The sequence below is a fragment of the Canis aureus genome, chromosome 2, assembly GCF_053574225.1.
Source record: "Canis aureus isolate CA01 chromosome 2, VMU_Caureus_v.1.0, whole genome shotgun sequence".
Lineage (NCBI taxonomy): Eukaryota > Metazoa > Chordata > Mammalia > Carnivora > Canidae > Canis > Canis aureus.
In genome coordinates, this window is record NC_135612.1 from 10,960,870 (window position 1) to 10,985,097 (window position 24,228).

Sequence of the window (24,228 nt, forward strand, 5' to 3'; positions counted from 1 at the left end):
AACTTGTTCAGAGCTCCCGGATCCTGCTAAGCTAGCACCTCTATCGTCTCTCTCCAGCTGTAATATCATCAATCAGGACCTCATCACCCATGATGAGAGTTCTCTGACATCTACAAGATCCAGGTGATTGCAGATGGGCTGTGCCTGGAGGTAGAGGGGAGATGGTCAGTAGGACAGAGGGTAACATGGATGACTCGCTCATTGGTGGAAATGCCTCCACTGAAGGCCTAGAGGGCAAAGGTACCAAAGTACCACAGTAATCACTGGTGTTGATATTGTCATCAACCATCACTTGCAGGAAACCAGCTTCACAAAAGAAGCCTACAAGAAGTACATCAAAGATTACATAAAATCAATCAAAGGCAAACTTTAAGAACAGAGCCAGAAAGAGTAAAACCTTTTATGACAGGGCTTCAGAACAAATCAAACACATCCTTATTAATTTCAAAAATGACCTGTTCATTATTGGTGAAAACATTAATCCAGATGGCGTGGTTGCTCTGCTGGACTACTGTGAGGATGGTGTGACCCCAAATATGATTTTCTTTAAGGGTGGTTTAGAAATGGAAAAATGTTAATGAATTTGGCTATTACTTTGGATATATGACCTGTTGTCCTAACTGGCTGCTGCTCTACATCCACACAACACCAGGACTTAGACAAATGGGACTGATATCACCTTGAGCTCTTCATTTATTTTACCTTGATTTATTTGGAGTGAAGGCATTGCTTTTGAGAAAAAAAATGTGTCATGTAGATTGTCCAAAAATGAAATGCATTTAAACCCATTTGAGAGAATGATTCTTAGTTTAACACATTTTTAAATCTATCCTATATAGTGTCCTGAAGAAGCTAGAGCCTGATTATAGACTACTGCTAGAAAGCATAAGACTACCCACAGATAACTTCTACAGTGAAAGCTACTTCTGGGACTGGAATATAAAAAACAGGAACCAAAAGTCTTAATTCCGAGTTCAAGGAAAGGGAAAGACCAGGCTCATAGTCAGGTCAACATTTGAAGTGGGTTCCTTACACATTTTGTCACCTACAAATGGAAGTAGTTAACTCTGGAAGAGATCACCAAAAGAATAAAAAAGAGACTAATAACAGTTGGAAGACAACAAAGTGGGCAAAAGATATGAACAGACATTTTTCCAAAGAAGACATCCAGATGGCCGATAGATACATGAAAAGATACTCAACATCATTCATCATCAGGGAAATACAGATCAGAACTACAATGAGACATCACCTCACACCTGTCAGAATGGCCAAAATCAACAACACAAGAAACAACAGATGTTGGCAAAAATGTAGAGAAATGAAGCCCTCTTGCACTGTTGTTGGGAATGCAAACTGGTACAGTCACTTTGGAAAACAGAATGGAGGTTCCTCAAAAAGTTAAAAATAGAACTTACCTTACAATCCAGCAACTGTGCTACTAGATATTTACCCAAAGAATCCCAAAATACTAATTCAGAGGGATATGTGCACCCCCTTGTATATAGCAGCATTATCCAAATAGTCAAATTACAGAAACAGCCAAAGTATCCAGCAACTGATGAATGGATAAAGAAGAAGAACATGTATAAATACACTGAAATATATATACACAATATATAAACACATACTGTGTACATATATACACAATAGAATTACCCATGCATGACAAAGAATAAAATCTTATCATTTGCAATGATGTGGATGGAGCTAGAGAGTATTATGCTAAGTCCATCAGAGAAAGAAATACCATGTGATTTCACTCATATGTGGAATTTAATAAACAAATAAATAGGCAAAGGGAAAAAAAGGAAAGGCAAACCAAGAAACAGACTCTCAACTATACAGAACTGATGTTTACCAGAAGGGAAGTGGGTGGGGGTATAAGTGAAATAGGTGATGGGGAGTAGGGAGGGCACTTATGATAAGCAATGGGTGTTATATGGAAGTGTTGAATCATTATATTATACACCTGAAACTACTATTATACTGTATGTTCACCAACTGGAATTTAAATAAAAACTTTAAAAAGCTATGGGTAATGGAGATGTTAGAAAGTCAAATAAGAGAAAACAGTCAAAGGATTCTGAGCATTCTTTTGTCACCCCATAACTCACAGATCATATTTAAGTACACTCTGACGTTGCTTTCAGAGTATGATAATGGAGAATGTGGATTTCTGAGTGGACATGAAACTCAAAATAGTACTTCATTATTCCTGTTTGGGGTAGTTATATGGGAATTGAGCTGGCATTTGCTTACCAACAGGCCAGAGGTGAATATTTACCACAAACCTTTCAGACTGGCTAACTCTCAAAAATCTAACAATTAACTCTTCCTATCTTATCACAATTCTCTGATATGACCTGAAAGAGGCTACGTGTGGTTGGTGACAAAATCTACCTGAACAAGATAAAGTTTAATAACTTTTAAAGAAAATGGAAATTTGATCTCCTCTCTAAACAGACTGTCAAGATGTACACTCCATAGGAATAGAGAGTAAGGTTACTGAACAAGAAAACAGCCAAAATAATATAATTATTATTATATAATAATAATGAAATATAAAATAATATTTAATAATAATTTATCATATGTTATTTAATAATAATTTATTAATATATTATTTAATATTATTTACTTGTATTTAATGTAATATATTATTTACCTTCATTCAGTTCTAACAAACATCGTATGCAGCAGAACTACAGCTACTTCTGGCAAATGTTCCCTAGAATAAATAATTATATTATACATATCAACTATTTTCAGCAGTAGGAAATATAGCTAATAGCATATGCCAAGAGATCCATGCTCCAAATTGTCGGGTGTGTAGATTTCTCCAGAATCCTTCCTAAAATCAACCACTTACTTTTCACAGGTCATTTGAGCCCAAGTAATTTTTTAAATCAATGCTCAGCACACTTTCTAGGATATTAAGTAATATGCACATCCAGCAAGAGGAAAGCTTAACATTCTTTGGAAGCAGGATAATAAAGGTGGTAATTGCTAATAGAACACTTGCAATGACCTAATGTCGAGCCCATAAACACCTACACATCGACTGTCTCAATTGCTCTTAGATGAATCTTGGAAGGTGGCAGACCATTTTTTAGTGCAAACTGGCATTCAATTATGGTCTTCATTTAATTAACTATAGTATTCACAAGGTCAATTTGTTCTCTATATACAAGATATTACATCTTCCTCACCCAAAGGAGACAAAATAGTGTCCCCGTCTTTCTGTCACCAGAGAATGAAATCAGGTTAGCATCTTGTGTAATGATCCCTACAGATAAAGGTGCATTGTTCAGCTGAATGAGAACATAGAACAATAGTCTAATCACAAAGCAGTGTACTTTGAAAGCTACAATATCATTTGAGAGATATTAGTTCATCCACATAGCGTATTGTAGAAAGAAATAGCAATTCTTCTACTACTCAATGGAGAAGCAAAGGCACAAAGACATCAGTAGACACAGAAGACAAAACAGAGGAGAACAAGACGTCACATGTGTCCTGTTGTTATAATCACTCCATTTTTTACCCAAATAAAACAAGCCCTTCTAGGTTTGTATTTCAGGTAAGCTTAAAAACTCGCAAATGCTATAAAGGAACATAAACAATACAAAAATCTGCAATCCTGTGCACGCACACACACTCAACTACCTAAGTACTGATGAACAGCTACAAAGTTTCTCCCTTTCTTCAAAATTCTTTCTCAAAGCAGCTGCTGATTTCTCTTCCTTTCTTAAATTTTTTTTTTTTATTTATTTACGATAGTCAGAGAGAGAGAGAGAGGCAGAGACATAGGCAGAGGGAGAAGCAGGCTCCATGCAGGGAGCCTGACGTGGGACTCGATCTGGGGTCTCCAGGATCGCGCCCTGGGCCAAAGGCAGGCGCCAAACCTCTGCGCCACCCAGGGATCCCTTTCTCTTCCTTTCTTGTCTCCTTCTTCCATTTCTCAAACATCTCTCCTCTTTTTATAACACTGCTGTTCTCCCCTCACATGTTTCTCCCAATGGCTAACTCCTGACTTCTCCTATCTTAAGTTCTTTCCTTCCAGATGTCTCCATCTTTTTCCAGGCACGTATGTTTTTACCCCTCCCTACCCTTTGGCTTGCCTAATTCCCTATCTCCATTTACTGCACCATTAACTCAACAATGATTAGTTACAGAGATAATTTTCCTTACAAAGTAGCTGTGTGTGTATGGAATTGGCTGGGAAAAGGGTACAACGAATATGGGAAAACTGATAATTAATACAGATTTTGTTCTGGTCGCATCTGTATATATGCATACATATATAGCTCTGTTACTTCACCAACTTTATGACTGAAATTCAAGTTTAATGAGATGGTCACACTTGAGTCAATGTTTGTTTTGTTTTGTTTTGTTTTTTTGTTGTTGTTTTTACTTGAGCCACTAATTTTACCTCTTCTTTTACTTTAGAACTCTTGCTGTCCCAAAATATTCAGTCAAATCCATTCAGCCAGAAGGTTTTTATATCAAACATCTCCAAATCCAGAGGTATCAATCCCAGAGATCTCAAAAAATGATCCTGTAAACAAGTAAATTACTTGTCTAATTTACCTTATGGATAGACGGCTTGAGCCAGGATAAAATCTGCCCATGGAAGTCTACCACTTATTAAAGGGAGACTTTGCCTCTTCACATTTAGGCATTTATAAAATAGGGATAAAAATAACCTGTACCACCCTCAAAAAGTTATGGCTAAATGTTAGGATATATTCTAAATCACTTGAGAATTGCAAAATTCCAATCCAAGGAAAGGTATTTATGTTGCCTTTGATCATCCAGCCAGGTGGTGTTAAATGGGTTTCTTGGACATCAGATTTTTCTACTGCTTTCCAGGTGTCCTTTTATGCATATTTGTGGTATTTGCTCAGGCATTCTGTATTATTATTTAAAGCAATGTGCAAAGAACTAAGAGAACAGACTCTAGAATCTGACCAATCTAGCTCATATTCTGGGTCCTGCCACTTGCTATTCATAAAATTTAAGAGATGTCATTTTAACCACTTCCTTCCTTTGAATGTGCATGTGGAAAATGGAGGTAAAACTAGCATTTAACTTAAGGTGTTGCTGTGATCATTTAAAGTGTTAAAATGGGTAATATGATTTCCAGGGCACGGGAATAGTGTTTTACAAATTATGAGAAAGAAAAAAGGGAATATTTTTACCATCTGATATTCTTTGTCACAGAGTTTATGAGAAAAGTCAAAAGCTTTATAGAACTGAAAATAATACTGAAAGTTGCTACTTTAAATTTCATGTGTTTGCAAATACAAGGCACTATTTTACAATATATTTGTATTGATTTTCTAATGTTGCTTAAACTGCACTGTATGTGATAAGTGTATTGTTTAGTGAAGGGAAAAGAGTATGTGGGAATGATAGACTATTGGGGTTGAAGTCTGTTTATCTCTAAGTAAGTTATTTAACATCTTGATATTTTATTTTTTAGCAACCTTATAATAACTGTAATAATGACTCTTAAGATTTTTGTGAGGTGTAATAGGAAAGTCTTCACATTATTCCTAGCAAACTGGGTAAAGGGAAAACATGTTAGTTATCTTCTCCTGTTGATAGGGGGAATGGGGTGTGTGCAGCTTCTGACAATATTTACTACATGTCGGGTGCCTTGGGACTTCACACTCACCCTCTAAATGTCAACTGAGGAACCGATCTCAAGTCTTAAGAGAATCATCTTAAGAGAATCATCTTATTAAGAAATGATACTTTAAAGAGGTTATTCATAATCTGTGTGTCCCTGGACCTTTATGAGAGCCTGGGATTATTTTCACAAAACATTATATACCTGTGCCCTTGTTGCATAAGCAAACAGCACACATTTGAGTATTATCAACATACAAAATCATTTAAAAACATGGAATATTTTTTTTTTATTTTCATACAATGTATCAAGAGATACTAACAGTATGTAATCAATTTAGGAAATAATAAAACTATCTGTTAAAATTAGCCTTTACCCCCAAAACGTGGAAATCACTAGCCAGAGGACACTCAAACTATGGCATTTTAAAGTTATTTTAAATCCGATTCAAAGCAGGGCTCTTATTTTAACTGTCCATCTTCCCCCACACTCTAGTTATTTTTATAGTTTCCTCTTTATGCTCTGATTTTATAGTGTGACTGCTCATGCATATTTGTTCCAGGGCTAAATTTCTAATATGCATAGTGCATAGAATCATGTACTCTCAGAGTTAAAAAAGACCTTAAAGTCATCTAGTTCAACCATCCATCAGATGCATGAATTATTCCTACTTATGTCTACATCCACTTTCATGGTGCCTTAAATATACCCTAGACATTAGCCCTATAGCCAAACATTAACTCTGACTCTAAGTGGAATTCTTAATTCATCAGCACTTTTAAAACTCCCCACTTGTAACAAAAATCTCAATTAAAGTGTATTTAACCGCTACTTTCACAAGATGACTGATTCTCTATAATATATATTGAGCTAGCTCATCATCAGCAGGCAAGTCACTCTCATGTATTAAATTAGATGCCTAGGGAACTACATTAACTCTTTCAGACCATGAGGGTATTTAGTGTTCAAAGTGCAGTAACTGTAGTAAAGAGTTATGTACCGGAGAGAGGCATGAATAATAGATAGCTTGACAAGGAGTAAAATAAAGAATTCCAGAAGTAAAGGACCTCTATAAGAATGGTGTTTTTTAGCACATTTTGAATACAAAAGAAACAGATTATTAAATACTGTGAGCCACCATTTAAATGGATTTCATCTGAAATTTAAATCTATATAGGCACTCACTCTTTAAAGCATCACATTAAGAGAGAGTTGTGTCGCCTGTTATAGACCTCATATTGACAGAGATGTTGTGATAATGACAGTCATTACAATAACTGCCTCATCAGTCTTAAAATTATAGGCATTAAATTTGTATTTATTAATCTTTAACTTCCCTTTTGAGTTTTCAGTGACACAAAATGAAAAGTCCTGAATTTAAAATTTCTCCTCCATCCTCATCTTTTCTTTTCCTTTCATTTTTTCCTCCTTAAGAGTCCGATGCTATTCACGTAGCTTCACAACTGACATTAAAATGATGCATGATTAAAATATTCATTGTACTTTCACAGAAAGGACTCTTGTCCAATAATTTCGGCTATAAAAATAAGGAATGTTATTTTTCACAAAACCTTTTTCTTTTTTTTTTTCTTTTACATTCATTGCTGTTGGAAATGGACTGTATTGTACATAGTCGAGCATCAATTTAAGGACCAAGTTTGAGATGAAAAGATACACCTTATGATAAAAACTGCATAAATTTGCGCCTCCTCGTTCCTGTGAAATAAACTGATTTTTAGTTTCTTTAAGCACACAACATAGCAATCACTTATTCTCATAGGTTCTTGGTATCAGAAAGTTCTACAAGATACTGAATTGTAGAGGCTCTAAGAAGTACAATGGATGTGCAAAGCTCTCAGAGAATTTATTGTGTAAAATATTCTGTATTAGTTTTCTGCTGTTGCCATTACAAATTATTACACATGTAGTGGCTTGAATAAATTTACTCTTTAGTTCTGTAGGTCAGAAGCCCTGAAGCCCAACATGGGTCTTCCCTGGCTACAACCAAGGTGTGTAGGGTGCACTCATCTTCTGCATGCTCAAGACAAGGATCCACCTTTTGCTTAATTGCATTGTTAGCAAAATTCAGATCCTAGAGGTTACAGGACCCCCACTTCCTTCCTGGCTATTGACCAAGGATCTTCCCCAGAGTCTAGACAGTGTCACATTCCCTGGCTCAAGGTCTTCTTTCTTCATTTTTAAAGCCAGCAATATCAAGTCCCTCTTAAGCTTCGAATCTCTGTTGCCTCATTATCCATCTCATCTCTCTTACTCAGCCAGAACTGTTCCTGGATTTTAAGAATTCATGTGATTACATTGGGCCTCCTGAATAATTTAAGATAATTTCCTCATTGCAAGGTCTATGTTCTTAATCACATCTGCTAAGTCTCTTTTGCCTAGGAGGTAACACATTCACGGGTTCCAGGGATTCGGGTGTGGACATACTTGGGAGGGGGGACACTATTCTATCTGTCATGTATCCAAAGCTGGTAGGCTGAATTGTTGAAGATTCTAGGACTATTAACACTGGGCACGGAAAACTTAGAATCAAAGACTTTACTTCAAATTTCTTTGTATTATAATAAAAGAAACTCTGTTATAAACAGCTGTGTGATTTAGTGTAACTATGTATTTTAAATAAAGTGGATTATTGAGGAATTATCCTAGTACAACAAGCCAAAAAGTCAACAATTTGTATTTTGCATATAAGTGTAAAGACTGAAAACTGTCTGATTATTTACATTGGGTAGTGATTGATCTTGCCATCAAGCATCCTTTCACCCTCTAATAACCTTGCCCCAATTTTTCTGTGGGGACCTAAGTTCTTTCCTCAGTCTCAACTCAGGCTCTCCCAAATAAAGCAAAACCCAGGGATGGAACATCTTGCTAGACTTGAACAACTCAGCATAGCACATTTCCTTAACCTCTTAGCTGAATTTATCTGCTTCAAGTTCTATCTGAACTTTACAGAACAGATCTTTTCAATAACATTTAGAGTGTTTATTTTTCCTGATCCCCAACAAAAAAATGGAACATCCCTCAAATAGTTTTAAGAAGCCACATGACCTTAGTATAACAATCTGATGACAGTATTACAAAAATCAATTATGAACTAGGATGTGAAGATGTAAGTGGAATGTATTATAATTACATAATACTACTTAATAGGGTTTATTTGGGAAATAGAAAGATGACTTAACCTTAAGAAATGTCTCAACAGTTGATAACTAGTCTATCAAAAGTTTATTATCTCATCTATTTGCAAAGTTCAGGAATATCTTTGCTTCCAGCCAAACAAAACAAAACAAAAAAACAACTATTGGAACTAAAATTATTTTATGCATATGTGATTTTTAAGTAAGATTTTAAATGAAGTATAGCATACATGAAAGAACAAATTTTTTAATGAAATGCTTGATAAAACTTCACCAATTGAATGTGTGTGTGTGTATATATATATATATATATATATATATATATATATATATATATATATTGCAGCATCTCAGAAATCTCAGAAACCCCTTTGCTGACACCAGCCCCATTCTGGACCATATAAACTCTATCCTGACTTCTAACAAAATAGTAGTGTGTAAAAAAAAAGGGGGGGGTGATAAAAAAGTAAGAAAGAAAATATAGGAGTACCTGATGCTGTATCTTTCTCCAGTCAGGTTTCACTCTTTCTTCTTTTCATGAAAGGGTTACTCTTCATTATGTTATCAACACTCAGTTAAGGATTTCAGTTCAGTTTCTTCTTCTGATAACATCACTCTTCCTAAAGCTTCACCTTCCAGGTGTCTTAGCTTCCTTGGTAAACACATCATTGTCCTTTTCCCAAGCACACCCTGAACTTTGCTCCTGGTCTCCACAGCACAGAGAGAATGCCAAATCATCATTCCACTTAGAGAGTTTTTGTTTTAAGAGCCCTCTCCAGAAAGCTTCACACATTGGCAAATGTCTTCAGAAACCCCCAGTTGTGTGTTTGTTGACTGTCAAGTTCAATTTTGTCACTCCATGAAAGACTGTAAAAAAAAAAAAAAAAAAAAAAAAAAAAAACCTTGCTTGTTTATATTATCTCAAACCGTGGTCCTATTTCCTAGGAAAATGCCAAGATTCTCTCTCTCTCTCTCTCTCTTTTTTAAAGATGTTATTTCTTTTTTCATGAGAGACACAGAGAGAGAGAGGCAGAGACACAGGCAGAGGGAGAAGCAGGCTGCCTGGGAGGGAGCCTGATGTGGGACTTGATGCCCTGAGCCAAATATACATTAAATTTATGGTTTCTGTCTGCTATATCCTAGGTCAAGTATACATTTTATTTTACATACCAATCCATTTTCTTAATGAAAGAAAACTTAGGAGTAGGCCTTCTTTTAACCCACCTCCTTATGGGTCAGTTTTAGATATACTTTGTGCCTGTAGTCAGGAGGGGAACTGCTAGTTCATTAGCAAGATTTCTAAACATACATCTTATTCTATGCTATTTCCTAGGGCTTTTATTGACTTTTAGGTTAATTTTATACCTGGAGAACTTGCTGCAACTTTTGCTTAGCTCTAATTTTTTCTGGTACAGTGGCTACTCTATGTTGGTGTCTTTTTTTTTTTTTTTTAATCCCAGACCTTTAAAAGTAATGCCCCTTCTCTTTCCCATTGCATACTCTTATGTGTTCTTGTTTCATTTATTTGGTAAGTCAGAACTTTCAGTTTTTCATTTATAAACTAGGAGTAATGAATGAACATTTTTCCCGTAAAGTATGATATTTAATTTTAGTTATTTAGATAGGCTTTGTCAAACTAAGGAATTTTGTCTAATATGATGACACTTTTTATCATAACTACTTTTTATTTTATCGTGTATTTTCTCCATTATTTTAGATAATGACTGCATTTCTTTTTTTAGGCCCTCACTGAGGTAGATTACACCAACAGATATCCTGATATTAAAACACCTCATTCCTACTTGGGTCACGATGTACCAGTATTTTCATTATACTGTTATTATTAGTTTAGATTTAAGATTTCTAAAGGAAATTAAGTATTTTAAGTAAGATGGTCCTAAAACTGTTTCATACACTGCCTTTATCTGGTTTTAGAAAATGGCTGTTTTCTTCAGATCTTAACTTTGAACCATTCTCTCCCATCTATATGTTCTAAAAATGCATATATTACATAGGAGTCATTTTGATGTTAAATACTGATAGAATACCTCTGTCAGGCCATGTGAATTAGAGTGAATTTGGTTGAGGATATTTTTGTTATTAATTCAATATCTTCAAAAACATTTTATTTAGTCAAGTTTAATAATTTTCCTTAGAACATAACAGCATATATTTGGCTAGACTTTCCTTCGCTATCTTCCTTTTCAGTATATGTATTGAATTTGTACTTCAACTTTTTCTATCTTTTAGCTAAAAAAAAAAAAAAAAAATCCTGTACTCTGTTTCTCCTTGAGAGACTCCATACATTTCACAAAGGACTGTAACAAAAACTCCTAAGCTCAAAAAGCTAACTCTTGACTATTTTTGTCTTCTTCTCTCCCATGCCTTAGTATTGGAAAGCAAGTTTTCACTTTTCCTTCCCTCCTTACCACTTTTCATTTCTTCAGCACTAGGTCAGTCTGTTTCTCAAGAAGTGGAATGACAGAATGAAACAAAGTATAATAGTCTCTGCTCTAGAAGGCTGGTGGTGATGATACCACCAAACAGAAACACCAAATTCCAATTTCTGTGCTAAGAGAAAAGGAGGGAACACCTGTGCTCCCAGATTCCCAACCTGTAGGTGGCAACTCTCAGCCACACTGTAATTCCCCATGTCTACCAGAAATAGCCCTGACCAGCCTGAGGCACTTCAAGATGATTTGGTTTCATTAGTTTCTCTATACATGTTGTTTGGTTAGTCAACTGGATGAGTCTCACCTCAAGCAGAGAATAAAACCAAGCCCTGCTATTGGATACTTTTAACTTGTCTCTCACCCAGGGTGAAGGCGTAAGAATTCCCAGCTCTGGAGAGTTAACTGAAGCTGACAGTTGCGTGCCCTGGCATCTGTAAGTTTGCCTTCCCTGGCTTTTATTCTTACTCCAGAGAAATCGAGAAGAGGGAAACAAAGACATCAATGTGCCATCATTCTTGAATATTTGTGATTTCTATTTCTTTATTCTTTAAAAATACTTACTATAATCTGAAGTGCATGCAGATGACAAGATAAAATAATAAACAGATTACACATTGATAAACCATAGAAGGTAAAGTTTTTCCTCCACATGTCTCTCATCCTGCAGTCCAGCCTCACCGCAGACTATATGCTGTTGATAGCTGCTTGTGTATACTTTCAGAGACATTATAGTCATACAAGTACATACACACACTTTGAATCATAAATGTTAGTGTATTATTTTGGGGGTCTGGCCTTTGCCTTTTTTTTTTTCTATTTACTGTATCATGACACCATTCATATCTGTAAAAGTGACCCATTTTTTAAGAAAACAGCCACAAACTATGTACCCAGTTGCACGAATAGTATTGTTATTGAGAAAGGCTCAGAGTCAACATCTCTCTATCAAGTAATAGAGCAATAAAACCAATTGAATAAGAGAAAACTTCGGGAGAAAGGATCTATGTGTGTTCCCAAATATGTGAATACATGGTGCAATGGGAGCCACATTAGATAAAAGAACACATCAGATGAAATCACAATTGTCAAAATATAAACAAGGGGCAAGAGACTGATTATGGAATACTACAAAATTCTAATCAGTTATTAAGAAGTTTGGTTTAAAATAATATGCCAGAACTTGGAGAAAACTGATGGATAGAGATGGTGAGTAAAATGATGGAAAAAGATATAAGTGAAAAATAGAATTTAAGCATTTTGCACATTGATCTGTGATGTCTAGGTATTTCAGCAGTTTCATTTGAGGATCCCTCTGGGTTTAGGGTGGATCCTAAATTTGAGTATTTTCAATTGATTTAAGGTCATATCTTGGGGTTTTCCCCCCTATGTTGATAGACACAGAAAGAAGATTAGATAGATGATAGATAGATTAGATGATAGATAGATATGAAAATACACAAATTTTTATATATATTATATATATGCACATATACTTATGCAAACACATATGTGCATATACACACAATATTTTGAGAGGAAACACAGGAGGTGATTGTTTAGAAGTCACGGAAGCAGGGATATTTAGAATATTTAGAATATTCTTTTCAGACAGTTGGTTAATAATTCTGGAGGCACATAGTTTAAATATCTCAAGTAACCCACAGTAGTTGTCTTACTCTACTTAAGCTACTCTCTAACACAATACTACAGACTGGATAGCCTAGAAACAACAGAAATGCATTTCTCGCAATTCTGGGGGAAGGAAGTTGGAGATCAGGATACCAGTGTGGTTGAGGGAGGGTTCTTTTCTGGGTTGCAGACTTCTCATAGCCTCACACGTCAGAAAGGGCAAGGAGCTCTCTGGAGCCTCTTTTAAGGAGGTATTAGTCCTATTAATGAGGGCTTCACTCTCATGACTTAATCACCTTCCAAAAGCCCCACCTCCTAATTTTGGGGGTTCACATTCATGCCATAGCAGTAGCATAGCTAGTTGTATTTAGATTGCTAACAGTTCATGTCCACTAAACAACGGTAGTCGGACCGTAAAACAGTTGCAATGTCTGTATGAAATTCGGCATTCAGATTTTCCATGCCTACACCTGTGTACCCTCCACTACCATCCACTTTGGTGAATATACCTAGGCCAAGATTGCTAGTAATCTGTGCAGCCAAACATCATGAGAGAATACTATGAAATTAGACATTATAAAATAACTGTCATGATACATTCAAACTTAGTTATTAAGCTCGCCCCTAGAGTCGTATTTCTCTTGATTCTCTCCCCTCTTACTTTCTGCCATTGACTACTTTTCCTATCTTTGAGAAACACACTTTTGGAGTACTGCTCATTCATTCCCTGTGACAAAATCTGCAAACCTACCTGTGTCTCCTTTTACTTCCTACTTCTTCACTTACAATGAACCAAATATTTGGGCTTTTTTTTTCCTATTATAAGTGAATCTTTTTCTTCATATGACTCAATAAAAATATAATTTTCTCTGTCTTTCCCTTTATCTCTTTACTTATCAATATCTCCCTAATTAGATCATTCTCATTCACATGTCAAGCTGCTCTGTTGTTTCCCATATCAAGTATTTTTTAGCCTTTGTTGACTTCATATTCCTATCAGCAAAAGCCTCCGTGAACTTCTTCAAAAAAATTGCTTACATTTTTCACCTCCACTTTCTGACATCACATCACTTCTTAGACCACTCTGAACTAACTTCTACCCATCCCCATCCACCACCCAGTTCAATGAATCTGCTTGAGCCCAGTTTACTAATAAATTGCTTTTCCCTTAGGTTCTATGACAACACATAACTTTAATTTCCCACCAAATTCTCTGCCCTCTCTTTCACATTTTTCTCTGCAAATTTCTCTATATTAGCCAAACCTTAAAATGTCATTTCTTGCAATTTGGTCCTGGACCCTACCTTCTCTCTCTACAGATGATCTCATTCTCATGACTTTAAAAGAGTTGCTTATGGCTAAATGAGAGATCTTTCCTCTGAGGTATATACACCTGCATAGTCAAGTCTGAACTCTTGACTTTATCCTATCCCAAACTGTACCCCTCTCATCATTCACTTGCTCAAGTTTAAAATATTCACATTGTTATCAGAAAGTGCCATGTACCAGTTATCAATCCCAGAGGAGTAGAGTATTGCATACCAGTTATCAATCCCAGGATAGAACTCTACATATTTCTGCCCACTGCATTTTGGTATACGTTAACAAAATCTACAACACAATCAGACACTAGATGGAACAATGCCCTACAGAGAGAAAACACAGAGCAAGAACAGCTTCAACAGTAGGCATTGGTCCCCCATGGCTAGAAGATCTCTCCAAGCAGCTATTTCAGGGCAATCTGCCCACATTTACCCCTCGTCCACCACAGGAGGAAAGATCCAGTTCCCTCCTCTTGGAGAATAGATGTAACCAGTGGAGTTGGCCATGTGCCATGTGATGCATATGCTTTAAGTGGAGACCATCTAAGAGCATTCACTGAGCCTGAAAAAATAAGAGATATTCGCACGCTAAGTGTTAAGTCTGGCACAAGCTCTTGGCTCTTTATCTCTTGGTAAGGTAATGTTGCAAGCCCAAGGCCTATTGTTATGTATCCAAGTGGAAGCCCAAACCTTGTGTGCCCAAAATTGCTTTTCCCAAGAGCTATCCTTCTTATCTACCTCCAACTTCCATCAAATCATGGTTGCCAAGATCTATAACAAAGCCAGTTCACTTTTCTCCCCATCCACTGCCACAATGTTAGATCAAGCCTTTCTTCTGAGACCATGGTATTGTTCTAAATGGTCTCCTGACTTTTTATTTTTCCTTTCACTCAAATTAATAATGCACAGAACACCCACACTATAATTACAAAAGAAAAATAAACTCAGATTCTGTAGTCTCCTGTTTAAAATAATTTAATTTGATTGTTAAATGAAGATACAAAATTCCACATAATTGCCAAGAGGTCTGCTATTTTACACAACCTCATCCAGCATGTTTTTCCCCTTTCACTCAACTATGGTTTAGTCACTTTGGTTTGTAGTTGCTGGAATCTACATGATACTTCCCTGTTCTAGAGTCTGAATTGTTGGTTCCTCTGCCTGCAGTACTTTTTTGCTTAGATGTAGTCGTGGCTAATAACTTCTTACTATGCAAGCTTCACCTTAAATTTCAACTTCCCCAGAAGACCCTCCTAGCCACCTTAAAAGGTCTCTATTACTATCATCACCATTATCTATTTTTACAGCATCTTGTAATTTTTAAAAATTTGACTTGTAATATTTCCCCTCTTATTTTATGTGTGCATATAAGCTCTAATTTGTCATGAGGGAAAAGTAATTGTGTCATAATCATTTTTTTCCTAATATAGTTTCTTGTATTTATCAGGCAGTCAGAAACATCTTTGCCATCAACTGATGTAAGCCAGAAATATGAACCAGAAAATTAAAATATTAGACAATTCAGGGCTAAATACTTCATCAAATAATAAAACAAATAAACAAAACCACTCACACCACTCTCTCTTATAAATACCTAGCCAAGTTTTTGGATAATCTGTAATTCCTTGACATATACATCTTTCTCTGATATCAACATTCAAGAAATAATTTTCAATCTTAATATGATGATAAAATTATACAATTTTCACATTCCTGATGTTGCTGTCACCTTCTAAGTACTGTGCCTGTTGTTTGGATTCAATCAATAAACATTTTTATCCAAAGTAAGAAAAATTACTTTTAAAAATAATATATAATTGAATTCATGAAAGATTTTTATAATTTTAGAAAGATTCAATATAACTGTGAAATTGTAGCATCTGATACAGAATACTCTTTGTCAATGCTTAGGGAAAGCAGATAAAAGAGTGGAAAATTGATTATGTAATATTCTGTGTGTGGGAGAGTGCCTTGTCCTAACAATTTAGTATCTATAATACAGAATATAAAAGAATCGTTGTTTGAAAGCTGTGATAATTTTCCTTTGAAGGGTAGTCTTTTAGTTTGGTGCAAATATGGAATGATTTCCAATTACCTAATCGTATGACTCTATTTCATGAAGTCCTTGAGTCAAATTGTCTCCTAGCTGTGATAGTGACTCACAGAATATCTCTGATAAAAAATATGCAACAGAAAAATTATTGAGAGGAAAAAATTACAGCCAGAATCTTAGGGAGAAAAATTTACATCTTTTTAAATTTTGTTTTTTCCTTTTCAATCTAGCCAGCTGATAGCTGTGACCTTTCTCTACCATTAAATTCCTTATAGATGTACATTCCAAAAGATCATTTGTCTCTATCATGTATGTGATGAAACAAAGAGAGGAGCTCGGAGTGACTTTTAAATATTAGTTATCAATGTTTATACTCACTGGTCTATAATCAACAATTTTGGAAACTAGTTAATGATCACATGGGATACTAAAAACAACTATTTTTAATGGTGTTTCTCAAATTGAGCACTTTGTTGTCCCTGTATAGACTTACTTCATAGGGCATATGAAGCAACCAAGGATTAGGAGATGGTACACAACCATTAAGAAATATTTGAGTGTCTGACATGTGTTAAGCACTGATATAGATCCTGAGAATACAGTAATAAATGTGGTATAAAAGATCCTTGCTTAATGGAGCCTAACTGGAGCAAAGGGAGAGAGATAACTAATGACTGACAAGGAATTATACAACATGATTTCTACCTGAGATATATATTAAAAAAAAAAAAGTGAGACATTATGCAAATGATTTTAGATAGAATGATCAGAGAGACATTCAAAGACACTAGATGCAGGTGGGGGGTGGGGGGGTATTGGGAGGGAAACTGAGGCAGGATGCTGGCCACACTCTACTAGCAACTACCAAATTTCCCTTGACCCCTTGACATTCCTTCCTTAATAAGGCCACTTCTGTTTTTCTCTCAGGAGAAAATGTACAATCTCAGATCTGATTGGTGAGAAAACAATGTTGAGGAATATCAGCATGAAGTTTATAGGATGTGGAAGGACTTGGCATTTACAAGAAACAATCAAAAAGTCTGTGTGTCTGGAACATAGTGAAGCCAGGAAGTGGGCACTAGATGAAATCAGAAAAATAACAGGGTCTTCTTAATAGATGACCTTGTGAGAAGGTAGATTCTGGATTTTACTGTCAGGACAATGGGAACACAGGGATAGTTTTTGTTCATTTCTCACAAACTGCACACTTTTCCTGTTGTACAACGTGGTGAGTTTGGACACCACCGCCACAACCAGAGTGAAGCATATCTAACATCCTCCAGTTCCTCTATCTCTGATTTCCTCTTCTCTTTTCCTTTTTAAATGAAAGGGACAATAATGAGTCCAGATGCCAGCAGACAGTGGATTAAAACAGGATAATCAGGAAAGCAGGAGGGATAATCTTGGAAAGAGGAAGGTGCCTTAAGACTTACTGTATTAGGAAAGGTGACAGGTACAACTGGCAGAGGAGATGGAGAGAAGCAGACAGATTTGGGGCTAGGCATTCAGAACTGAACATTATGCTAGGTTTCTCTCCTGATTCAACCTTTGGATTTTGTATGAAGTTGAAAAAGAAACAAGATAAATGACCTCCTATCTTCTATGTTTTTTACTGATTTTTTTCCTAAATGTGTGGTAGTTTAATAATTTTTAAATATTTACAGTTTATTTTTCTGTGAAGCCTGTCAATACTTTTAGGTAAGACATTTTATTGCAGTGGGCACACACGTTCATTCAGGAATGTACCAGCTGTGATGTGAAAAATGCCCCTTTTTCCCTAATCTTTATTTTATTCAATCTTCTTACACTGAAGTTTCTCAGACTAAGATATATTTGACTAATGTTAATTACACACTGACACACAGTTTTTAAGTCATTATAAAGCTTCACAAACACTTACTGAATTCTGAGAAATATTCCAAGATGCCAAATGAACAAAGTGATGAAGGTAAGCGCTCAAATGAGGGACTGTGTGAAAAGAAGAATAAATGAGTGGTGACAAACTCCTTAGAATAATTATGAATTAAGTAATGAGCACTCATCTAAACCTTCATCACTTCAGATAATATTAAAAAAGAATAACCTGCTATTTCATCCTGAGAAATTAATGTCAAACTCTAGCAGTCATTGTATGCCTGATAACTTTGAAGATCTCAACAGAACACATTTCCAGAAGCATTCAATTTGTTCTAAAATCATGCTTAATCCAGGCCTCCTGTTCATATGCATTCTATCATCTGAGACTGCAATTTTCAAATATAAGAACTACACAGTCATTAAGTATAGACAATGCTTTTAAATGCCATTAGGTGCCACCGTGGGGTGTAGAGTGTCAGAGTATGAGCATAATGTGGTGATCCTACCTCTGTCACTCAGCAGCTGTGTACCCTTGGTAAGTCACTGAGCACCTTTCAACCTGCTTCCCCATATAGGAAATACAGAGGTTGGACTAGGTAATAATACATGAGATCCATTCCAACCCTAAAATGTTATAGTTTCTGCTATAACATTATACTGGGTAGGGAAGTGTTTCCCACAGTCATAAAGAAGCTGTATTAATTGCATAATATTTTTTAACAGTCCACAATTCCTCTTTCTTAGTCAATGATGTTTGACTGAATCTTAGCACAATGACCTTATTTGGGACAGACTGTATTGCTAATGGAAGCCGAATCACACTATTTCACTCTCTGGAAAGTGCCCTGAAGAAGATGAGGAAAACAGTGGCCACAGATACCTATACAGAGACAATTTCTTCTTGGGTCTATTTGTCTTTTCTAAGTATTTTATAACCAATATGTATCTTTTTTAACATTTTAGTTAAAAATTTTAGTGAGACAATTACAGATTCACACAAAGCTGTAAGAGATGTAGAGATTCTATGTATACTTCACCCTGTTTCCACCAATGAAATTTGCAAAACTATAGTAAATAACACAACCCATATGTTGACATTTACACATTTCGCCAACCTTACTCAAGTTTTCCCCAGTTTTACTTGTAATTATCTGGGTGAGAGTGTGAGTTCAGAGCTTAGCTAAACCCCTCCACAATTTTACTGCTTTAGCATCCATTTATGTGGCCAAGCAAGTTGTGGAGGACTTGAAATGTCCCTAGGCAACCCATAATTGCATGCCCTAGAAAGCAACCCACAGACTCACAGCAAATCTAAGCTCATATCAGATGACTTCTCCAACACTCCTTGTGGGCAACAGTCTCCCATGCCTCTTAGGATCTTTCCCTAAGCATCTCTCTCTCTCTCTTTTTAAGATTTTATTTATTTATCTATTCATGAGAGACACAGAGAGAGAGGCAGAGACACAGGCAGAGGGAGAAGCAGGCTTCCCATGGGGAGCCTGATGTGGGGCTCGATCCCAGGACCCAGGATCACACTCTGACCTGAAGGAAGAGGCTCAACTGTTGAGTCACCCAGATATCCTCCCATAAGCACCTCTTACATAAGACCGCTGAGAGCTTATAGAACGCCATTCTTTTTTGGTTTAAATTGACGAATCTAGTCTTACGTCAGGAATCGCAAAGGCCTCTGCAGTGGACCTTAGCAAAGCCATGTGCCCCAGGTCCTGCTGCCCTTCCCCGTCTGCACACTGCCTTCCCATTTGCTCTCTCCAAGTGTGCTGTGTACCTCCTCAGGTACAAAATTTATTTTAATTTCCCCTGTGGTCTTTTATCAAACCATTAAAAGTAACCTATAAAATTACTGAAGTTCCTAGCAAATTCAGATTCCATGAAACACTTTAGAAATATGTACATTTATTTTATGTTTTTTTTTTTTTTTAATTTTCAGGTAGCTCTCCAATAAGAAAACAGAATCTCAAAATGTCTGACTTTTGAGAATTTTATTATCATTTATTAATTCTCCTTTTTCAGATGTTAAACTATATTTTTAACTATGGTTATAGCCATGGTTATATATAGCTCATTTGAAGGATAAGCATAGTCAATTAAGTTAAACATATTAATGAGAAAATTTCGGGACACCGAGAACTCATCTGAAACAGTAATAAGCATGGAATAATCTCTAAGAATTCCAAAAATATACTTGAAATTGAAGAATATTATCTTATACTATGGTTGAACAAGGAAATCACTTACAAGCAGCAAAAGCCAATGCAAAATTCTAAGAAATATCTAAAAATTTAAATAAGGTTAGTCTTGTAATTGTAAAGGAGTCAAAAGTTGGGCAACAATACTGCAAAAAATCTCCTTAAGCAATGATTACTATAAAATCACCTCATGTGTAGAGGCCTTTAAAAAGTCGTCATTACCATTTAGAAGGAAGACACTAGCATTTTTTGCAATTAAAAAAGAAAATACTGTTTAAAAAAATATTAGGACCAAGATAATGAAAACCGGTAAAAAACGGCTTCTTATTTCCTCCTTGTCACATTCCATACTCAAGCTTCATGAGGTCACACGATTAGCTGCTGACTAGAGGTTTTTTCCTTCTCCCACCAAGGACCACTCCACAAGTGAGCTGTGACACCCTACAAAGTAGAATGCCTCCCCTGTTCCTTAAATAATATGTCCATGATAGCAACTGAGATGTGTAGCAATAAAGTACATTTTCTGCGTGGTTTGTCATCTATGTATAATAGTCAACTATGAAAAAGGTTCAAACCTTCCTTCCTTCAGTGCTGAAGTGTGAAGAGTTCCCAAGAGTCTACTCATCAAAAATGTAAATCACGTCAGTGATGGAATCAGTGAACAGCAATATCAAATTTTTTCAAGAAAACTTTAAACCAGCGATGTCAGTAAGTCTCCATAGCAGAAGTCAAGTACAGATGCACCACAGATTAAAAAATCATTCCTAATGAGTGAAGCCCACCAGCATATCACACAATGTCCCACTGGACTTCCTTCTTTCAGGACAGGTTAGGAAGGGTACAGGTGGAACAGGCAAGTATCTAAAATGCACTGAGTGAGAGTCCCATGGCAATCCAAAAGCCAAACAAGAAAAATGACATTTAATGATGTTTGGTTGGCTGGGTTAAGTGCTGTGCTTCTCCCCCATTAGCATACATAAATGCATACTACACTAAGAATTCAGCTTCCGTCTCATGACACACATTCAACATTTCTATATTTTCTACCACACTGGGTAAGACGTTCTACACGGTACTCAAGAACGTGTGCTGTGTTTTGTTTTGTTTCATTCTCATCCTCTTCCTCAATCCTTTTTTTTTTTCTCTCTCCTTATTTCTGTTTGGTATTTTTATGTAATTAGGACTAGGGCTTAGAATACTGTGCCCAGCGTCTTTAGAGTTAATGCTGTTACTTGCAATTTCCTCTTTCCTCCTTTGTGAAGTCTACTAAAGGACCCAAGGTTGAGTACATATTTACTAATGAATGGACCCAGGGTGAAGCTCTGTGTGACTAAGTCAACTGTTGGGAGTTTGTAGTTGTGATCAATTCTGTTTTCAAGGATGCACTTGGGAAGACGCTTTCAAACTGATTTCCAGACCTGAAAGTTCTGAGATTTCCACCATGAGGAGGAAGGTTAGAGGAAAAGTGAACCAGGCAGTATTTAAATAGATCTGTTATTTTCATTTTAGTGTATTAATTTTAAAAAACAAGATTTTATTTGAAGAAAAAAGTGTCACTGCCAAAACTATTTAAAACCTTCCCCCCCCCCCTTTTTTTTTACAAGTTTGTCCAAATTTTGTCTTTTTGCACATGTAGGTAAATAAAATTATAAATGTGTCTCAAGAGTATGCACACATATTTTACTTCTATAATTCAAATAAGACAATTATAATTGTATTTGAAATACAGGGCACAAGATAGGAAACATAATGAGGTAAAGTTTTTTGTGTAAGAAATATCATATTTAATTCAACCCTTGAATTACAGTTTCAAATATATGCACTTTTTTTCTACTCAAAACATCACTTTGTAATGAAAATAATACTTGCATATCTACAATAGCTTTCTGTAGTTAATATTTATATCCTTCTCTATATTTCTGTGATTTTCTCCTTTATGGAGTGTTTCTGATTATTATTCAAAATTCTTTTAAAAGCAGATACAATAAATGTCTTAATATTGCAACCTCGAGCTTTGCAGATAAATAACAGCAGTTACAGTGACTTTATTTATATGGTTCTTTGGTGTTAATTATATTTATCATCAGTATCAAAGCCTTATGCTAATTTGTGAGAAAATCTAAGTATCACTAACAGTTCACAATTTTTTATATCCCTAGGGATAATTCTGGAAATAATATGAGCCTTTAACTTAATAAAACATATGAACAATGTTATTATAGTATATCTCCACTATCACGGTTATTAATTTTTCAGATACTAGATTTGTTCACCTGCAGAGAGATGAAAATGGGACATACTCATGGAAGTCCCCAACTAGAAGCCTCTCTTTTCTAATCAATAGAACGGCCTGCCTTGGATAATTTTTTTACACAGTTATTTTTACACCATGTGGAGATAAAAGGAAAAAAAAAATTACTGTCCAGAGGCAATGACTTTATGGTCCTCATCTCTTTTTGTTCCAGGCGTTTCCTCACTGAATCCAGCTTAAAGCAATATACTCAGAATCAATTTCAGGATATAGTTAATTTTATGATGAAATTATTGAGAAAAGTTAACAAAAAATAATTTTTTCAGGGAAAGGAACGTGGATCATGTTAACAAAGATGAGAAAACAATTGACATATGGGCTCCTTGCTCAGGATCACAATAAAAGCTCTTTCAAAGATTCCCAAGGGACCACCCAATCACACAGATGTGATTCACTTATTAGATGGCCATAAGAAGACCACATTCATCTAAAGATAAAAAAGTGAACCCTGGGGGCACCTGAGTGGCTCAGTTGGTCAAGTCTCAGTTGGTTCAGCTCAGCTCATGATCTCAGGGTCCTGGGACCAAGCCCTGGATGGGGAGGACTGGAGGAGGGGTATGTCCCTGCTCAGTGGGGGTGGGGTAGGGGTCTACTTGTTCCTCTCCCTTTGCCCCTCCCCTATGTGTGCTCTCTCTCTCTCTCACACACACTCTCTCTCCCTCAAATAAATAAATAAAATCTTTTAAAAAAGAAGAGAACCCTAAAAAAAACAAAAACAAAAACAAAACAAAATAGCCTATTCTTGTAAGGACTGAGCTACTAAGCTAAATGTACATTCTAGAGAACTGCAGTAGGAATCAAATTTAATGTTTGTGGAGTTAAGGTAAGTGATTTCAAAAATATCTGCATTTTAGAGTAATAACTTTTACTTTTCATTTTATGGTCATATTAAGAAAGAATCAAAGTTCTCTTCCTTCTTTAAGAAAATAAATAAATTTCAGAAGATTAGTTTATAGAACCAGAAACCACTCATGAAAGTCAGCTACTGGGGACCCAATTAGACACTGTGACCAGAGCAAAGACTCAAGCCACCACACTACCACACCAGTTCACAGTGCACGTGATTCACATTGGATTTTAGCAAAACTACAAGTCATTACATGGTGTGCATTTTCATTATCACCTACAAATAGTCTACACAGAGACATTAAATCTAGAGAATATGAGAGGTTGGACTGGAGGATAGATACAAGTTACCTACAAAGAAAAGGGTATTTATCATGCCTACAGGGAGAAAAAAATACAATATTCAGGCGACTGTGGGACCTAGAAGCAAGGGGGCAAAATGTTATGAAGGAGCTTTTTGAATAATTAAGAAAAACCAAATGCCACCAAATATGAAGTCTTAGAGACCTTATTTTAACTAGCCAATAGAACACATTTTAGTGTATTTTATAAATCTTCCAAATTATTTGCATATATTGGCATGACATGATTACTATGTTATATACAATAGAGATTAATATTTAGAGAAAAACTATATAGTTTGACCTTAGAGGGTAATCAATTCAAAGACATAGACTCCTTACATCAACCCATATTTTAGATGTCGAGGAAAAAATTTCAGGGTTTTCTTTTTCTTCCTGACACACGTGGAGCACTG

At 35.8% G+C, this 24,228-nt stretch overlaps 1 long non-coding RNA gene and 1 pseudogene across 1 annotated transcript in view; one reads left to right on the forward strand and one right to left on the reverse strand.

Moving 5' to 3' along the window:
* Positions 1–24,228, reverse strand: part of LOC144292707 (uncharacterized) — a 472,395-nt gene that overhangs the window by 154,107 nt on the left and 294,060 nt on the right. Inside the window, exon 3 of the long non-coding RNA XR_013360051.1 lies at positions 9,284–9,660. This is a non-coding gene — a long non-coding RNA (uncharacterized LOC144292707). The remainder of the gene's footprint in view (positions 1–9,283; positions 9,661–24,228) is intronic.
* On the forward strand, positions 105–712 carry LOC144290118 (translationally-controlled tumor protein-like; annotated as a pseudogene).